At 44.2% G+C, this 20,694-nt stretch overlaps 1 protein-coding gene across 4 annotated transcripts in view; it reads left to right on the top strand.

Moving 5' to 3' along the window:
• Window positions 1-20,694, top strand: part of plekha6 (pleckstrin homology domain containing, family A member 6) — a 330,961-nt gene that overhangs the window by 138,527 nt on the left and 171,740 nt on the right. The window contains exon 1 of one of the 4 annotated variants that reach the window (XM_043716436.1): window positions 8,474-8,702. The exons of 2 other annotated variants lie outside the window; for them this stretch is intronic. The gene's annotated coding sequence lies outside the window, so the exon portion shown is untranslated. Of the gene's footprint in view, window positions 1-8,473; window positions 8,805-20,694 lie in introns of those variants that run through there. One more of the 4 variants, XM_043716438.1, reaches the window with a different exon arrangement.

Genomic DNA, 20,694 nt, shown 5'->3' with positions numbered 1-20,694 from the left:
GGAGATACAGAGGGTTGTTGTGGGGGGTTAGTGTTGAGAGGATTGTGATGAGGAAGAGGGTACAGAGGACTGTTGTGGGGGGGGTAGTGTGGAGAGGATTGTGATGAGGAAGGGGGTACAGAGGGTTGTTGTGGGGTTGGGGTGGAGAAAACTGTTTTAGGAAAATGTACAAAGGACTAAGAAACAGAAAGCAGCTGCTACCTTTTGGAAGCTGCATTCTTTAAAAATAAACTATTTTTTTATCAGTAGTTTTGAGCTGGAAAGCATTCAGAAAATTAAACTCTCCAATGGCAGCATTTCATAAATGTTTAACATTTAGTTCCCTAGTTTTGTGAAAGTTTTTAATATTTAATTAGTGCTGAGTGTATGTGATTTTCTTTCATAAATGCGGTTTTCTCACTATCTGTTATTCTGTTGCCAAAAGACGCTGACTCATCATGAGGTCTAGTTACAGTAGTGCTGCATGACTCCTTGTACCTCATCTAATTCATCGTTCTTCATGCCTGAATGTAGGTTTGGAGTGTCCCTACAGAAGACTTGCAAAAAGAGCTGGGAGTGAGGCTCATCACAGCTATGCCTCAAAATTAATATTCTTGTTCCAGTGTTCGAATCCTCATGACTTGATGGAGCTGTATTTAATGTTAGTTAAGAGTATTGTGTGCAGTTCTGGTCGCCATCCTATTGGCAAGATAAGATTCTGCTCGTGAGAGGGCAGAGGATGTTGCCTGGGCTGGAGCTATTCAGCCTTGAAGACAGACTAGTTAGGCTGGTGTTGTTTCTGAGAGCATAGAGTGCTGAGAGAGGACTTGATTGGGGTGTATTGAGTTATGGGGGACATAAATGGGGTAGCTAGGCAAAACATCTCCCCTTATTGGAGGGGTCAATAACCAGGAAGCACTGTGGTAAGGTAAGGAACAGAAGGTTTAGAGGGGATTTGAGGAACTTTCTTTCACCCAGAGTTGGCATCTGGAACTTACTGTCTAAAAGGGTGATGGAGGCAGAAACAGTCAAGACATTTAAGAGGTACATGTATAGGCACTTGAAATTCATAGCATACCAGGGTATGGATTAAGTGCTGGTAAATAGGATTAGAATAGCTGGATGATCAATGACTAGTCTGGTCAGGATTGGCTGAAAGGACATTTTTTTACATGCTGTAAAACTCTGTGCACCCAGTCTCTCTAATCCTCTCCAATTACCCCAACCTCTGAGATTGCTGATTCATCCAATTCTGATTTCTTACCCATTCCCTGCACTCCATTAGCATTCCTGCCTTGCAGCCACCTTGGCCTTAAGATCTGGAATTTCCCCTCCTTCCGCCTCTTCCTTTCCTTAATATCTGTACCGGCTTCAAGTCAGCTGCTGTAATATCCATGTGGCTTGGTGTCAAATCTTATATGTTGCAATCTTGAAATCCCCTTGGATCTTTTTCCCTGTATTAAGAAAATTTTCAATCTGAATGCGCAGACTTTCCAAGTGGGCCACTAGATAGTATTCCTCCAGGGTTCCCGTTCCTCACTTTCTTTTCATTCCTATAGTTCAGGGAACACAGATCGGGAATCAAACCTGGATCCATCTGATCAGCCTGTTTTCCCAGAACTGTGCTTGTGCAATCTAACACAAACATGAGTCTCTGTTTGATTCTGGCATTCTTGTGCATATTTGAAATTTCTGAAGTCAAAGGTTGTGCAAATCAGAGAAATGATGCAGGGGGCTCGAACTGGGGTAACCACGCTGTGACTCAATCACTTAAAATGTCAGCTGGGAAGGTCATGACGATCTCTGACTCAAAAAGCCCAGGCAACTGTTGTTTTTTTTAGATATTGGTTCAATCTGTGGGGAGGTGGGCATCACGGGCAAGACCAGTATTTGTTACCAGCCATTAACTACCATGGAACTGAAAGAGGGAGTTAAAATTAAAGCACATTGTTGTGGGAGAGGAATCACTCTCTGACTGGGTAAGTAGATTTCCTTCTTTAAAGGACATTAATGAGCCACATGGGTTTTTTTTTAATGACAATTGTTGTGATTGTAATGAAGTCAGCCAGCTGGATGTCATAGAATATGAGTTCCCTGATTAGGACTGATAATCTGGTCCAATCAGGGAGCTCTGGCTGACATATAAAAAGGGGAGTGTCATCACACAGCACTGCCCTCTGATGTGAAGGGCAGTGTTTGTCACTGGCCACCCGGGTGTTTTCCTGTCTTCCTGGTGGTGGAATTTGAATAAAGATTCGTGCACTTTGTGTCTTTCACTGTGTCTCACCCCTGCACACACACACCATGGGTACTGGGGATAAAATAAGCACTACCGCACTTAGGTGGTAGTGTGGAGGTTAAAAAAAAAGGGGAGTGTCAGCAATACTGACACTCTGACACCTGACTCTGAATGAGGCAGTACTGAAGTCAAGGACAGTTCATGTGTAAGTAAAGGGTAACATGGTGACAGGATACCAGTTTCTTGGGAATTATTTCAACAATCCAATGATAGGTTTGTGGTCTCTATTATTGAGACTAGCTTTGTAACTTCAGCTTAATTAATTGAAATCAAATTCCAAGAGATCTGACTATCCCAGTCTTAAATATATTCAACATATGAACCAGACTAGGCCACTTGGTCCTTCTAGCCTGTTCCGCCAATTCATAAGACCATGGCTAGTCTGATTTCAACCTCAGCTCTACATCCCTGCATATCCCCAATTATATCAGCATGAAGCATTGACAAGCTCTGGGGTAGGGAATTCCAAAGATTTACAACCGTTTAAGTGAAGTAATTTTTCCTCATTTCAGTCCTTCATAATTGACCCTTACCCTGAAACTGGGTATATTTTATCAGTCACAAGGAATTCTGATTAATTTTCGCAACCTCCTGTTTTATTTCCGACCTCCTCCTCCGCTCTAGAATGTCATCCATAGCTTTGGTTTGATGAACTATTTTTAGTGCAGAACTATTTCCTGAACAAATCATGTACCATTTCTTTCACATTTGTATTTAAACAAACCCAAAACAGAAAATTAACTCCTTTTCAGTCCTGAATTATGTTCCTGAGAATGCAGACAAAGCGTGAAAGGGATACTTTTACGTTCAGTTTTTCCTTGAACTGAGGACAAGAAAGCACTTACATTAGTACCTCCAAGCACAGAGGGACTGGGAAATCTGGGAAAACCAGGAAAAACCATCTAAAGGACTGTGGATTGATTTGTGAATACAAAGGGCACAGTGCTGATGAATCTGTACATTGATTCTAAGTAATTCTTAAAAGATCTGGGGTAGATTTTGCAGCAGCTAAGAGAGAGAGAAGGCTGCGTTCCCTTCTTGACATCAAGTCATTCTTTACAAACAATTGACATCTTCTGAAATGTAGGCCCTGTTATATTGTCAGAAACATTGCAACCAATTATTACACAACAAGTTCCCAAATTTTTAGAGATGTTGGTTGGAGTTCAAGTGTTTGACAGGACACTAGAGTAAACTTGCTTGGTCTTCTTCAAACTGAGTCATGGGTTCTTGTAAATCCATCTGAAAGGGCCTTGGCTTAACACCTTTCTCAAAGAAGATGCATGTTTATCGAACTGACTCCATGAGCTGTTCAACTCTGCTTAAATACTTGAGGTGATGCTCTCAACAGTTCCCTTGATAGCTTTGCTGTCCAATGTTAAACTAAGGGCAGGAACTTTTCCATTCAGCACCAGGGCAGAAGGGCCTTTGATGGAATATCCCACTGAGAAGAAGGCATTTCTCACAGTGTAGCACTCCCTCCATCACTGCACTGACTTGTCAGCTTGGGTTATGTAATCAATACTCCCAATCCTGAACAAGAACACTTAGCTAAGATCCAGTGGAAAGAAATTTGATGGAAATTTCACAGACCTCATGGAATCAGTGTTGCTCGCAGTACATTATTAAACTGCAGTTTTTACTCTGTATCAATTTAGTCCTCATCCATGCTGCTGCATCTTGAATTATGGTGTAATTTCACTGTGATCCCAGTACAATTTTGTTGTGATCCCAGTACAATTTTGTTGTGATCCCAGTACAATTTTGCTGTGATCCCTTTATGATTTCATTGTGATCCTGCTTTCATTTCACTCCAGTCCCAGTAAAATTTCATTGTAATCCCCATATAATTTCTCTGTGATCCCAGTATGATTTCACTGTAATTGATCTGATCAGATTAGTGCCCTTAATGATGGCTTCTTGTCCATATGAACAAAGATTAGGTTAATACTCAAATGCTGTCATGTTCTGTGATTCTGGAATTTTTTATGACCAGCAATCTTATAACTTTTTTTTTGTGGGCTACATAGATCAATTATTGAGTGCAAATCCATGTTGCCATTAACGAGCAGTTGCCAATATCAACAGATGTTGCTGACCTGATTCAGGAGCTGTCGACAAATTAATAATGCTAAGAACAGCCCTGTTGAAACATCCAGACAAATGAGCACATATCGGAGGGAGTTACATGGTCCCTGCAGGTTGGATAGTCAAAGTTCAGAAGCTGTCTTGGTGATTGAGAAGGTTAAAAGCTAGTTTTCTGAGCTCAGGGTTGAATAGATAAGATTTCCAACTGTCTGGTGCACCCTGTGATGCCAAGCAAGGAACAAAGTGGAATCTATGGTGGTGTGATGGGTGCTGAACACAGTCGCTTCAGACTTCTTAACACTAAAGCAAGTTATTGTGGATGTTAGAAATCTGAAATCAAAACACAAAAAATGTTGGAGAAATGCAGTAGGTCTGGCAGCATCAATGGAGAGAGAAATTGAAGTATAAAATGAGATTTGAACATGTGGACAGCCCAAAGGTCATGAATCTATTCCACTCTCATCAGCTCATTACAAATATGAAGGAAGCAACAGCATTAATATGGAATTAAGCTTGTGATCAAGGAAATCCTTTGTTTTGTCTGATCTGTCTCTCAACGAGCCTCCTTTCCCCACACACACCATTTCCTCCAGAGACTGAACTATTCAACTGCTCCAGCACCCCTGCATGGTGCCCTCCTTCAATGTCACCGCCTAGTGCTGGAGCTTTCATTAGTCAGAGTTGCTGGGTTATGAGATGGAGCTGGGTACTGAGAGCATACAGATGGAATGTGATTCATTATCATTGGATGCTATCACTGAGGACAGCATATATAGCTGGAAAATAGTAGGCTGCTTAAAGATGCTTTGGTGACCTGAGTAGTAACTATACAAATGCAGGGTTGGTGAGTAAGGTGTTACAATAGCTTCTGTTATTTTGGCTGGCACTAGGCGAGGGCATCATGTTCAATTGGAAGACAGCCTTTCTGGGCATCCTCAGCATTTTTGGTCCAATACCGATGGATGTGTTTCCTTCATTGACTCTGCAACTTTCTGTCGGCTTGTGTTCTTGCGAAATGTCTTGGAATATTTAACTCTGCTGTGGTGCTACATAAATGCAAATAGTGTCAAGTGGTGAATTGCGAAGCAAAGAATGAAACAGCAATAATCTACAATAATCACAAAAGCACAAATAGCGTTCCTGCAAGCAAACCCGTGATGTTAATGCAGCTGTTAGCCCAGCCAGAGGACCTGCCTTCAGGGACAAAACTGTGAAAATGAAAATACATGGGGAAGTGAGAAAGCAGATTAAATGTAGGAACTGGGTAGCAGGTTAATTGTCAATTCTCTCCGAATGAGAGAAATGACAATTGGCCAGTGTTGAAGATGGACACTTCTGCCCCAGACATTTGACTTGGGTGTTGGCTGAACTTTACATTGTGGAGTTAAGTTTTAATGCAAATCTGCAATCAATCTACTAACTCGGTCCTTGTAACCTGAACATCACAACTGAAGTGTATTTTAATACTCTGTATGTGGTGGTGAATCATATTTGTGATTTATTTTGCTGTCTCGTCCCCAGAACGGATAAGGTTTCAGTTGTGTTAATTTAACAGTGACTTCCTCGTGATATATGTCAGGATTAAGTCGGGCACAAATGACTTTCTTTTTGTTTTGGTATAGGGCTATGAGCACGCTACTTTTTTTTGACATATAGAATTAAAATAAATACCCTTGCTCAAATACTTTACCTGCCAATGCAAAGTTAACATCTTTGAAGGGATGTGGACAAGATCAAATGTGAAACAATATCCTCCACTGAATAATCGTTGGGCTACTTTAGGAGCATCCTTTGGTGTCAGGACTTACAGAACCCCCAGACCCTCTAATGTATCAAGAGGGTATATTCCCATTTCCCACTGTTCCTCCTTCACCATCTGAGAGTCAACCTGTGGCTGAACTGTTCTCTCTTTAGATTAGATTACCTACAGTGTGGAAACAGGCCCTTCGGCCCAACAAGTCCACACCGACCCGCAACCCACTCATACACCTAACACTACGGGCAGTTTAGCATGGCCAATTCACCTGACCTGCACATCTTTGGACTGTGGGAGGAAACCAGAGCACTCGGAGGAACCTCACGCAGACACGGGGAGTATGTGCAAACTCCACACAGTCAGTTGCCTGAAGCGGGAATTGAACTGGGGTCTCTAGCGCTGTGAGGCAGCATTGCTAACCACTGTGCCACCCATGGTGTTTCACCTTTAAACACACACAAGTGGGGCAATACACTGTTCGATTCAACATTCCTACTAATCTGCTCATATAGTGAGTGGCTAATACTAACTAACCTTCTTGTTATAATATAAGATTTAGACATTAGTATAAAGACCACCTTATACAAACTTGTGGGTGGTGCTTTGCTTCAGACAGAACACTAAACCAAGGCACTCCCTACTTGTTTAAATTCATGTAAAAACCCCATGGCATTTTTTGAAGAAGGGCAGAGAGAGTGTATGTCTCCAGTGAATATTAATCATGGAATCCCCAACTAGGCTATTCAGCCCATCAAGTCCACACCTACCCTCAGAAGAGCATCCCACTCAGACCCAGCCCATAACCCTGCATGTCCCAATGGCTGATCCATCTAACCTGCACATCTTTGGACTGTGGGAGGAAACCCACACAGCCAAAGGGAGATTATGCAAACTCCACACAGGCAGTCACCCAGGGCTGAAATTGAACCCAGGTCCTTAGCACTGTGCAGCAGCAATGCTAACCGCTGTACCACCCAACCAACAGTGAAGTGTGAAGAGCTGCTCACGTGTCCATTATCTGTTTTTGAAGCTTGCTGTGTATAAATCGGCTACCACTTTAGTCCACAAATTACAATGGATGCATTTCAAAAGCAGTTCAGTGCCAGAAGAGTAGTTCCTTTCATGATCTCCAATACACTTGACAACCAGATTCCTCCAGGTGTTGAATGAGGATGGGTTAATTTATTCTTGCCTATGCTATAGGCATTGCTGGCAAGCCCAGCATTTGTTACCCATTCTTAATTAGTTGTGAACTTAGAGGCGTGTTAGGCATTTCAGAGACATTGCTTATGAAGTTGGAGTCATATTTAAGATAGGTTGAGTAAGGATGGCAGATTTCCTTCCCTCAGGGGCATAATGACATTCAGGGCAGAGGGATTGTGTTGTTGGAATGCGGATAATGCTGGAAAGGCTGCAATAATTGTTTAACTGAAACAATTTCCTGTACTGTAGTGACTGTGCAAATCTAAATCCCTTCTTGTGGAGCAGGTCAGTGGAGTTCTGGGATGTATGCAACATCGGCTCAGTGTTTATTACTTATTGCATTTCTTGCCCATCCCTAATTGCCCAGAGGGCAGTTGAGCGTCAACCACATTGCTGTGGGTCTGGAGTCACATGTAGGTCTCTGACCAGGTTAAAGATGACAGTTTCCTTCCCTAAATGACAATAATGAACCAGATGGGCATTTTTTTCCTGACAACAAAATTGGTAGACTCTCAATTTCAGATTGAAAAAAAAATTCAGATTCCACCATTTACCATTGTGAGGATTCAAACCCAGGTCCTGAAAATATTGCCTGGATCTCTGGATTAATGCTCTAGTGATAATAAGCCCCCTCATGTACAGCCATTAAGCAAAGGTGCTGAAAGGGATTCGGAATATATTTTGAGTATTGCTTTTTATTTCTCAGTTTCCTGCAGCATTAGCCTGAACTCACTGTTTAATTACAGGTGACTCCAGTCTTGGGGGGAGGGGGGGGGGTGACAAACCCCAGCAGTGGGGGTGCGGATGCTTGTGGGTTTCTTATGGGTGGCAGTAGGGGAGGAGTTTACAAGGTATCATAGACAAACGAAGAAAACAGTGAAGAAATCATCAGCATCTCTGGTCCCCTCCATATCACCTGTTCTTTGTGTACTGGGTGGGAGTCAAAGGCATTTTTCCCCTCGCTGGTGACACTCATTTGAAGGGGTGCTCCGGGCGCTATACGAATGCAAGTTGCAATCTGTTGTTGTGGAATCTGCGGCCTTGGATGAACAGGGTGGGGATTCAGGGACTGAGTGGGGAGGGGGTTGGGGCTGGTGGATATTACAGCTTCTGCTCTGAGCTGAGCTTTAGTGTTTTGATGTTGTTGGGATGCTGAGCTGGCTAATATAGGTTACGTCAGGCAGGATCACACAGCGCTGTAATTACCAGCCGTAAGTCTTGCAGACAGAGATCGCCTGTCACATTATCTGCTCCTTCCCCTCTCGGTACAAAGCAGAAGAGGATCGCACTGGGCAGAAACCTTGAGGTGTCGGATTTCACAGCGGGCTGCGTGCACAGAGACAGAGAGAAGACAAGACTGTGATAATTGTCGCTCGGGTGCGTAGCTTTCCTGATCATCCATAAGTCATTTTCCGGCAAACCACAGCCGACAGCAATTTGGGGAAGGGGATACTCCAGAGGGTGCAGCGAGCTTTGACGGTGTGTCATTTTGTTATGTTTCATTCAGCTTGTGTGGGGTGTGTTCCCTCTCCTGTGTGTGTGTGTGAGAGAGAGTGAGATTACCAAGTTCAGGAGCAGCAGCGGCGGCAGGTGTGTGTGTGTGTGTGTGTGGGATCTTCAAAGCCAACTTTTGGCAGCTAAGTGGGGTTTTTTGGGGGGTGGGAGGTTCTGTCATTTGCAAAGCGAAATGTGTTGCTGAGAGGGGAAAGGCTAACACAGAATCGTTCTGAAGCCGCTTTCAAACACCTGAAAGAGTGGCCTCCGTGAGGTTTATTACTGAGAGTGCAGGTGCTGAGCATTGGGAATTGTGTCAAGTGAACACATTATCCCATTGTGGCTGCAGGAGAGCACGGAGCTAAGCTGTATGTTTCCTCCGAACAAATTCGCTTTCATTTTCATTGTTATCTCATTTCTTACTGCCTTCTTTTTAGGGGTAACTTGTATTTCTTTTTCCCAGTTTGACATTCTGTGTTTAAAAACGTGTTTTCATTTTTTTTTTCTTGTTGTGGCTCAGCGAGTGGTTCTTGATATTGGGGGGTTCCTCGGGTCAGGGGTTCAATTCTCACTCCCAAGCTCCAGGACTTGCCTCTCTGGGCTGGTACTTTCAGCGCTGAGGGAGTGCTGCACTGTCAGAGGTGCCATTTTTTAGATGATTAGATATTAAACCAAGTCTCTAAGCGTGCCATCAGCTAGCCTGACACAAAATATGCCGCGGTGCTAATTTTGTAAAATAACAGGGGAGTTATTCTCTGTGCTCTCTGTATAAAATTCATTCACAGGACGTGGGTGTCCCTGTCTATGGTCAATCAATGTTAGTGGTCAACATTTTATTGTTTAAAGCTACTTGCTCCACACAAGATAGTGATCTACCTTCTTGAACCACTGCAGTTCCTGGGTAATAGATACATACACAGCACTCTTATAGAATTCCGACAGTGTGGAGGCAAGCCATTTGGCCCATTGAGTCTACACTAACCCTCTGAGGAGCATCCCCCACCTAGACCCATCCCACTATCCTATCCCTGCATTCCCCATGGCTATTCTACCTAGCCTAGGCAGAGGTGGGTACTGCAGATGTTGGAGATTAGAGTCAAGATTAGAGTGGTGCTGGAAAAGCACAGCAGGTCAGGCAGCATCCGAGGAGCAGGAGAATCGATGTTTCGGGCAAAAGCCCTCCATCAGGCTGATGAAGGGCTTTTGCCCGAAACATCGATTTTCCTGCTTCTTGGATGCTGCCTGACCTGCTGTGCTTTTCCAGCACCACTCTAATCTTGACTCTATTCCACCTAGCCTGCACATCCCCGAACACTATGGGCAATTTGGCATGGCCCATCCACCCTAACCTGCACATCTTTGTAATGTGGGAGGAAACCGGAGCACCCAGAGGAAACCCACGCAGACACGGGGAGAATGTGCAAATTCCACACAGACAATTGCCCGAGAGTGGAACCAAACCCTGGTCCCTGGCACTATGAGGCAGCAGTGCTAATCACTGTGCCACCGCACCACCCCATTGTTAGGAAAGGAGTTCCAGGATTTTGACCCTGTGTCAGTGAGGAACGCTGATATTGTTCCAAGTCAGGATGCTGGGTGACTTGGAGGAGAACCTGTAGGCGATGGTATACCCATGCTACTGCTGCTCTTGACCTTCTGCGTGGTATAGGATGGAGGTATGGAGTGAGTCCCAATGAGTCAGATGTTCATAGATGGCATATCCTTTTCCAACTGTGTGTCGATGGTGGAGAGCGCAAATGTTGAAGATGCTGGATCAGGGAGGGGTGGCGGGGGGTGCCAATATTTATCCTTCAATCAGCATCACTAAAAGAATGATCACATTGTTGCTTGTGGGAGATTGCTGTGTGCAAAATGGTCGCCACGTATCCTATAATACAACAGTAACTACAGTGAACTCATCACTTTTAAGTGTAAAGCTGTTTGGGAAATCTTGGGCTTATGAAAGGTGCCAAATAGATGCAATTATTTGTTTAGGAAGTATAACCACTAGTGATGCTGGACTGAGTGGAAAAAGCAGTTGCCAAATCTGGAACAGTCAGGTAGCTGATCTTGGTATTTGTGATGTTATAACTGCCCAGGACTGAAGCATCTGCTTTGGTGTGTTGTTCAGTGAGTCCCCTGACTTTGGTCCAGTGAACGGCACACATGGGCTCCATTACAGCGTTCCCTGCCCATTCGATGCAGGAGCTCACAAGGAAGTCTGGTTACTTGGGTGAGGTTGAGGTGCCATTGGGCAGGCTGGGCATACAGTCAACTGAGCTGTTGCTTGCAGGACATAGATAGGAACAGATCTGAAGAAGAATCTTAGCAAAACAAGTTGAAATTGGAACTAGTTATCCCAAATGCTGACACCCGCACTGTGCAGGAATGGGAAACTAAATAGACTTCTGTTATTTCACCTCCATTAATCCTTGAAAGTAGTGTCACAGGTAGACAGGGTAGTGAAGGAGGCGATGGGTATTTCCTGCCTTCATCGGTCACTGCATTAAGTATAGGAGTTGGGACACAGCTGTAAAAGACATTGGTAAGGCCACATATGGAGTACTGCATACAATTCTGGTTGCCCTGCTGTAGGACGGATGTTATTAAACATCCATACTGTCCGGCTCTATGATTTTATGAGTGTTTTTGTTTTCTGGATTCCAGTTTTTGCAATTCTGCAGCACCCAGAGCTGCATTGCATTTGTCTGGAATATTCATCCCAATGATATACTGAGTATCTTTCAGAACCAGGTGGTTGTATTCTCTCAGGATAATGATGTTTCATTTCTCAAGTGTTTTGTAACGGGCGTAAGGAGTTCACGCATTCATAAGTCGATCAATACCAGCTTGCATTTTATAGTGCCTTTAATGTAATAAATGCCCCAAGGAGTGGTTTAAAGTGTAACTAGACACTGAGCCACATAAAGTGAAGTCACAAAGTGGCCATAGGTTTTATCAAAGCATTACATTTAAGAAACATCGCAGAGGAGGAGGAGGCCATGAGTTGGAGAGGTGCAGGAGTAAAATTCTCAAGCTTAAAATCACAGTCACTGATGAACGGCAGCCAAAGATGGAGTGATTAAAAGCAGGGATGCTAAAGGGGCCAGAATTAGAAGAGTCCCGATATTTCAGCAGTTTAGGGAGAGTTACAGAGACTAGTGATGGTGTGATTGTGAAGGGGTTTGAAAAGAAAGATGAGGATTGTAACAGCGAGGCATTGCTTCACCAGGAGCTAAATTTGGTGAGAGAGCCCAAGGATAGTTGGGTGTGAGTTAGGACACGGGCAGAGGGAATTTGGGTGATTTGAAGTCTAGGCAAGGCAGAATGTCAGACATTGGCCAGGAATGAGTAATGAATAATGATGGAGAGAGCTGGACCGTGAGGAGAAAAAACAGGTCTCAGTGTAAACAGAAGCAAAAGTCCAGATTAATTAAATTCATTCTTAGTCAAAAACTATAGCACTCTCATTGTTTGTGTCTCTTACTTAGATAATGCAGAACTCCTATCATGTGACATAATTATTAAATAGCATCATTGTGCATCGATAATATTAGATGGTGCACTGTTCTAATATCCTGTCCTTTTCAGGTACCTTTTTAAAGAAGCTGCTATTGTCTTATGAACATTTTCATCCAGTTCTCGTGATATCCTTGGTCAAACAATATTTTGTTGGCAGGATCATTATAATATGGTATTCCCACATGCAATTCACTTACAGTGTGATCATCCAGTTAACTTTGATACAGTATTCTCCTCATTTGGTATCTTTTACAAATGCTAGCCAGGCTGAGCAAGGAATTGAGTGGCACTGAGCAGGGCAATCTATATTGGGACTTTGCTTAGGAATAATGCCGCCATCTTGAATTTAGCTGAGTCGATATGAGGAGGTTCAAGGATAACAGATACAAGGTAAAGTGTAATGGCAGGGCAGTTCCAACATCGGGCAGCACAGTCGCTTAGTGGTTAGCACTGATGCCTCACAGCGCCAGGGACCCAGGTTTGAGTCCCACCTTGGATGACTGTCTGTGTGGAGTTTGCACATTCTTCCCGTGTCTGCATGGGTTTCCTCCGGGTGCTCCGGTTTCCTCCCATAGTCCAAGGTGTGCGGGTCAGGTGAATTGGCCATGCTAAATTTGCTTAGGAATAATGCCACGCATGGTGGCTCAGTGGTTAGCACTGCTGCCTCACAGCCCCAGCGTCCTAGGTTCAATTCCAGCCTCGGGCGACTGCCTGTGTGGAGTCTGCACATTCTCCCCATGACTGCATGGGTTTCCTCCAGGTGCTCAGTTTTCCTCCCACAGTCCAAAGATGTGCAGGTCAGGTGAATTGGCCAGGCTAAATTGCACATGGTGTTAGGTGCATTAGTCAGGGGAAAATGGGTCTGAGTGGGTTACTCTTCGGAGGTTCGGTGTGGACTTGTTGGGCCAAAGAGCCTGTTTCTATACTGTAGGGAATCTAATATATTCTGAGCAAGGCAAGTTTCCTCAGAATCTTACACATTTCAATAAAACATACCATTTGTACAGATCTCCTGATTGATTAATTTTTTAACATGAACTTGGCAACAGATTTATTGCACAGTCTGGTGACAACAATAGCAACAATAATGAGACAAGTCACAAATGACAGGCAGACAGTAAGAGAGGTGGGTGGAGCCGTTATTTTTTGACTAAGTGAACAGGAGCTGCCCTGGGAGATTTGTTGTGAGAATGTCGCTGAAACTCAGAGTGTGGGACTGACTGTCTGGACAAGGGCATCTGTTCTGTCTTCAGGCTCTTCTCAGTCTGATTGCCTGAGCACTGGGCTTGGAGTCATTGTGTGTTTCCGCATCAGGGTCCCCAGCGTCCACACTATCCTGGTTTGTCCAGGACCGCAGCCCAGATCGTTGATGTGATGTTGATCATTCACCCTGACCACCCTAATCAGAAACAAAGTTTGGAATTAGTAGTCTAATGATGACCATGAATCCATTGTTAGGAAAAAACCCATCTGGTTCACTAATGCCCTTTAGGGGAGGAAACTGCCATCCTTACCTGGTCTGGTCTACATGTGACTCCAGACCCCATAGCAATGTGGTTGACTCTTAACTCCCCTCTGGGTAATTAGGAATGGGCAATAAATGCTGGCCAAGCCAGTGATGCCCACATTATTTGAATGAATAATAATAAAAAAATTATGAAGACTGCCTTAAACCATGTAAGGCAGGTAGACTATTCGCACCTTTGCAATGCTCTGCTGCTTCTTTCAGACATGCTTCTGATTTCTCCCTCCACTCCTTTATCTCTGGGCTCTTTCTATTCTTCTCCTTCAATCCCCACCTTCCAGCCTCATTCAGTTCCCTTATGTGTTCACCACCACTCCCCTGGCAACATTTAGCCCCCTCCCCACCATGTTCAATTTCCTCTCCAAACATTCAGTCTCCTTCTCCAAAACATGTTGTCCCCTCCCCCGCAACATTCATCCCCCCCACAGACAGACCACATTTTCCCACCCACCCTCACATTCAGACCCCTCATCCTATGTTCAGGTGCTCCACTCACCCATACTTAGTCCCCAACTTCACTGCATTAACTCCCCTCCTCTCCCCAGTTATCCCTCCACCCTTTGTCCCCCACTCCCAATTAATTATTTTCTCTTGGGCCATTTGCCTTGGCTGTGATAAGTGTCCCTGGCTGTATAACCAAGAGGGAAGAGCACAGATTAAAGATGAGGACTCCCCCTATGAATTCACCAATCTCTGCATGTCACAGTGACACCAACAGAGCTAGAGTGGGTGGGTGGGTGGGATTGTTGTGTAAAACATGGGGATTATGGAAAAGGTTGCCAGTTAAATATTGCTCCAAATTACATTGACTATCCATCAAAGTCAATGCAAACCAGGAGTAATGATCTGATCGTGGCCCCTCTTCACTCTTACCAAAGGTTTCCCAGTAGGTTTGATACTGGTACAGAGCTGAAACTGCTCATTGGCAACGCTTACCTATAAATGTCATGGTTAGCGTCGAGGAACAGGAAACCCTGGGATGCTGAACCCTGCTGACCAGGGGGACGTGAGATCACAATCTGATTGAGAATCCAGGTTCCAGGGTGAGACATGGGCACTGTGATGAGGGCAGAATAGAATCACATAGAAAGGGACCCTTCAGCCCATTGTGACCGTGCTGGTCATTGAACATCCATCTATTCCAATCCCATTTTCCAGCACTTAGCCCATAGCTTTGTTTGCTATAATTCTTCATTTGTTTTTTTAAATAATTCTTAAATGTCTTGAGGATTTCTGTATCCCTCCCACCAAGGCAGTGAGTTCCAGATAGTCACACCCCTCTGGGTGAAAACATTGTTCCACAAATTCCTTCTAAAGCTCTGCTTCCTTACCTTAATACTGTGCCATCTGGTTATTGACCCCTATACAAAGGGGCAGAAGTTTCTCCCTATCTACCCTCAGAACTGTGTACGCCTCAATCAGATACCCATCTCAGGCATTCTCTGCTCAAAGAAAAACAACCTCAGCCTATCTAATCTCTCTTCACAGCTGAATTACTCTTGCCCCAGTAAAATCCTGGTGAATTTCTTCTGCACCCTCTTTAGAACAATCACATCCTTGGGAACAGTTTGATCAGGGTGTGAGAATGCCTTGTGTGTTTTACATTCCTGACCATAGCTGTCTGATAGTTTTACTTGTTACTGATATCAGGAAGCTGCGCTCCAGTCTGTGGTCCTCCTCTGTCACTGATAGTGAGTGACTGCGCCTGGTATCCATGTCCATTTAAAGTCTGTCTCTTGCACAGCCACTGAATTAGGTCCAGGCAGGGCCATGCTTACATACAGCTGTTTGACAGTGAACTCGTTTTTGTTTTCTGGGAAGCTTCAGTCTGCGTTTAATTTGGAGCTAAATCTCCTGTGGCACTGAAAGTGCACTATCCTGTGACCCCTGAATGAGGAACTTTGGGACTCTCTGAGAACGGGAGAGATTCCGGTTTATTCCAGTTAGTCACTGGCTAACAGACACTCAGTGAAGAGGAGAAATTCAAGGTTTTATCCAGTTATACACTCAGTAATGGGTCTTGTGCCAAAAAATGTAGGCATTTACATAGCAATGTTCACCTGCCTGAAAACTAAACTCCAGAATGCCTTCCCCGAATCTCTCGGCCTCTTTTCTCCTTTCTCACCCCCTTCCAAACCTATCTGTTTGCTGATCGGCCCTCAGATCTCCTCGTGTACCTCGTTGGCAAAGGTTGTTTGTGAATGGCCCTATTAAGCACCTCAGGATATTTTTCTGCGTTGAAGGCACCATGCAAATGCGGGTTGTTGTTGACAACTGCACTTTCAGGCCCATCACAAATTCTGAGAGATGTGTCACCTTAATCTATAATTGTGTTGTCATCTTTTACCTTCAACAGGATATTTCTCCCTACTATGGCATTAATTATGTTGGCTCCCGTAACCCAAGAACTGGACTGTTGAGTCGGGATCTTCTGGTTATCACCATTTATGGTGTATTGGAGTTTGCATTGTCAGTTCTGTCCTCTTATAGCTACCCCGTATACATGTATGAGCAGAGTAAGTCTGTGAGGCAGAAAGGATCCATGTTTAACAATTCTAATACCAATTGTCACTGGGTGAACATGTTCCAAAGGCTTCACGCCACTCAGTCATCTCCACAGTCTTCCCAGACATCAAGACAACAGCATCCCTGGCAGATGTGGTATGGTATTGAGTATCAGAGACGCAGAGTGGTATGGGACACTGATGACCCACACGTTGTTTTACATCAGTTTGTGGCTCCCTATCACCAGATCAGTTGAGCATAAGCCCAGGTTAAGGCTGCAGGGAGTTGTGTCCAAATCCCATCAAGGGCAGCTGTTTGAATTAAAATATGTTTAGTAAATCTGGAATTTAAAACAGCCTCAGTAATGGTGACCATGACAACTATCATTCGTTGTTGTCAAAACCCATCTGTTTTTACTGATGTCCTTTCAAGAAAGTAATCTTTCTTGGTCAGAGTATTGGGTACAGGAGTTGGAAGATCATATTACAGCTGTACAGGACATTGGTTAGGCTACTGTTGGAATATTGCGTGCAATTCTGGTTTCCTTCCTATCGGAAAGATGTTGTGAAACTTGAAAGAGTTCATAAAAGATTTATAAGGATGTTGCCAGGGTTGGAGGATTGAGCTATAGGGAGAGGTTGAATAGGCTGGGGCCGTTTTCCCTGGAATGTCAGGAGCTGAGGGGTAACTATAGCGGTTTATAAAATCATGAGGGGCATGGATAGGATAAATAGACAAAGTCTTTTCCCTGGGGTGGGGAGTCCAGAACTAGAGGGCATAGGTTTAGGGTGAGACAGGAAAGATATAAAAGAGACCTAAGGGGCAATGTTTTCACACAGAGGGTGGTACGTGTATGAAATGGGTTGCCAGAGGAAGCCGTGGAGGCTGGTACAATTGCAACTTTTAAAAGGCATCTTGATGGTTATATGAATAGGAAGGGTTTGGAGGGATATGGGCCGGGTGCTGGCAGGTGGGACTAGACTGGGTTGGGATATCTGGTCGGCGTGGATGAGTTGGACAGAAGGGTCTGTTTCCGTGCTGTACATCTCTATGAGTCTATGTGACTCCAGACCCACAGCAATGAGATTGACTCTTAACTGCCCTCTGAAATGGCCCAGCAAGCCATTCTGTTCAAGGACAACAAGTGCGGGCCTTGTCAGCAAAACCCACTTCCCAACATAAGAATTTTATAGAATAACTGCTGTATAGATGCCGGTCTGATTTTCTATACTTGATGCCATGGGTTTGTTCAGTACCGACCCTCCTGTGGTTCGGCCTGTTGTTGTTAAAGAGTTAGAATTCCATTTCCAGCTGTTTGTGGATTCCACTTAATCGCAACGGCGTGTAACATCAAAATGTTTCAGCAAACACAGACTCACAGGAGAATTGCACATCCCTCACAGTCCTGTAGGTATCAGCCACAGAAACTGTGAAGGAAGATCAACTAAACCACCTACGAGCTGCTACAATCTGGAAGGCTGGGAGCAGCAGTAACTTTCAACAGGAAATGAGATCAAAGGCTCAAAGGTAAAAGCAAGCTATAGTCTTACCAGACCACGGGGCTGCTCTCTGCATTAGGGGGAGGTGACTGGTGATTGTTTAACCTCTGGTGAGGTTTAAAAAAGGCGAATCCTTTATGGTAACCTCAGCCGGTGTGAGAATTGAACCTGTGCTGTTGGTATCACAACCCAGCCATCCAGCCAACTGAGCTAGTAAAGATTAGGGAATGGCATTTATTCAATTGTTTGTTCAAAGAATGGGAGTGGACTCAGTGGGTGAAATGGCCTCCCACTGTCTAATGTACATGCTACTAACGAGGGCCTTCCTCTCTGGCTGGAGTGAGAGTTTTTTTAATGGATAATCGTGTGACCCTGTGTGTTCTTACAAAATCTCACTCGGGAGTAAGATCCTCCTTTACTGAAATCAAGTTTCACTTCAGTGGGATTGGATTGACCTTCAAGTGCCACCCAGTGGCCCACTCCAGGAAGTGCAGCTTCAGATCTCTGAACATGAATGAAAGAACTTTGGGGTTACAAACATGCCCGTAGCAACTTATCATGGCTTATCGAGTGCTGGAAATATTCAACAGGTCAAATATTATCTGTGAAATTATCAGGAAGGTAAATGGCCTTCATTGCAAGAGGATTTGAGTTCAGAAGTAAGATATCTTACTGCAATTAGAAGTCACACAACACCAGGTAAAAGTTCAACAGATTTATTTGGAAGTAGAAGCTTTCAGAGTGCTAGCTACCTGATGAAGCTCCGAAAGCTTGTACTTCTAAATAAACCCTGGATGTAGATTTGCTCGCTGAGTGGGATGGTTCATTTTCAGATGTTTCGTCACCATACTAGATAACGTCATCAGTGAGCCTCCAGATGAAGCACTGGTGGCGTAGCCCATTTTCTGTTTATATGTATGGTGATGTCATTTCCTGTTCTTTTTCTCAGGGGTGGTAAGTGGGATCTAAGTCAATGTGTTTGTTGATAGAGCTCCGGTTGAAATGCTATGCTTCTAGGAATTCCCATGAGTGTCTCTGTTTGGTTTGTCCTAGGATGAAGGTGGTGTCCTTCCTCATCCATATGTAAGGATACTAGTGAGAGTGGGATCCCATTTATCACCCCATGAGAAAAAGATCAGGAAATGACATCACCATACACCAAGGAAACTCAAATACATAGATAGAAAGCGGGCTACACCACCAGTGCTTCATCCAGAGGCTCACTGAAGATGTTACCTAGTAAGGTGACAAAACATCTGAAAATGAATATTCCGGCCCAGCGAGCAAACCTGGATCCAGAACCTCAACCTGAGCTACAAATCTTCTCAAAACTTTCTAAATAAACACGTTGCACAATAACCTGGTGTTGTGTGATTTTTAACTTTGTCCACCCCAGCCAACACCAGCACCTGCACATCATTACTGCAGTTATACAGGGTCTTGTGGAGATTGGATCTGGAGTATTGTGTGTAGTTTTGGTTGGAATGCAGCAGATAGTGATAGCAGGGAGGGCAAGACTGTCCCTTGAGCTTGGGATACGTGTTCAATTTTAGTCTCCCTGCCTTAGGAAATTTGGAAGGGTTGAGAAAAGATTTCCAAGGATATTGGCAGGGTTGGAGGGCCTGAGCTATAGGAAGAGACTAAATAGGCTGAGTCTGTTTTCACTGGAGTGTCAGAGGCTGAAGGGTGACCTTTTAAAGATTTTAAAATCATGAGGGGCATGGAGAGGGTGAATAGCCAAGGTATTTTCCACAGGGTGGAGGAGTCCAAGAGTAGAAGACATATGCTTAAGCAAATCTTTGTGACATTTTTGTAGGGCAAATAAAACATTGTAAATAATGTCCAGCAGAGAAGTCTGAAATCAGACATGGATCAGCTCTGAGACAATGAACCAAAGCCTGCACATCAGGAACTGGCGAAAGAGTAAAGTGGAAACGGAACTGGCGAAAGAGTAAAGTGGAAACGTAACTCTCGACACCAAACTTGATATGGGAAATGGTTACCCAATAAAACAGGCAATGGATAAACCAAAGCTTCAGTTGTTAGTAAAAGGAAATAAACGGTTAGCCAAAGTCAAAATTGACTTTAGAAGATATGTTTGAAATGGGAAGTAGTTAACTAGCTGCCTCTTGATGAAGAGTGCTACGTCTGTGGGAGGAATTGCCTTGTAAATGATTTGCTATTGTGCATCTACCCAGATTCCTGTGGCTGCGTTTGAATGCATTTCACTCTGGGGTTCCAGGTCCAACCTCCTTTGGAAATGGCTCATTGGAAAGTTCTGGCTCATGCTATTTGGCTGCAGTAGTCCTGATTGACAAATGGAGGAGGGGGAAAAAGCTAACTGTTCTGCCATAGCGTGTGATCCAAGGCCAGTTCTCTGCTCGTAACTACAAGGCGGGAAGTTAGAACTTTCTCTATTGTTGGCAGCAGGCGATAGTTGCTTGCTGAGGTGGAGAGGGCTGTCCCCAGTGTATGTGGCTGTGTTTTTGCTGGGCCTGGTGGTCAGATGGTAGCCCACCTTCCAACTGATACATCCATGGACTGTGACTGACTGTTTTGGATGTATGTTTGAGCTCATCTTATCAAAGGAGGATCGAGTGTTTGAATGAGACTGAAAGTAAACTATGATATGGAGGTGAAAAGTGTGGTGTTGGAAAAGCGCTGCAAGCCAGGCAGCATCCAAGGAGCAGGAGAATCGACGTTTCGGGCATAAGCCCTTCTTCAGGAATGAGGCTGGTGTGCCAAGCAGGCTGAGGTAAAAGGTAGGGAGGGGGGACTTGGGGGAGGGGCGTTGGAAATGCGATAGGTGGAAGGAAGTTAAGGT

Source organism: Chiloscyllium plagiosum, chromosome 26 (assembly GCF_004010195.1).
Source record: "Chiloscyllium plagiosum isolate BGI_BamShark_2017 chromosome 26, ASM401019v2, whole genome shotgun sequence".
NCBI lineage: Eukaryota > Metazoa > Chordata > Chondrichthyes > Orectolobiformes > Hemiscylliidae > Chiloscyllium > Chiloscyllium plagiosum.
The sequence above is the reverse complement of the archived record's forward strand: the minus strand, read 5'-3'. Positions and strand labels throughout refer to the sequence as shown.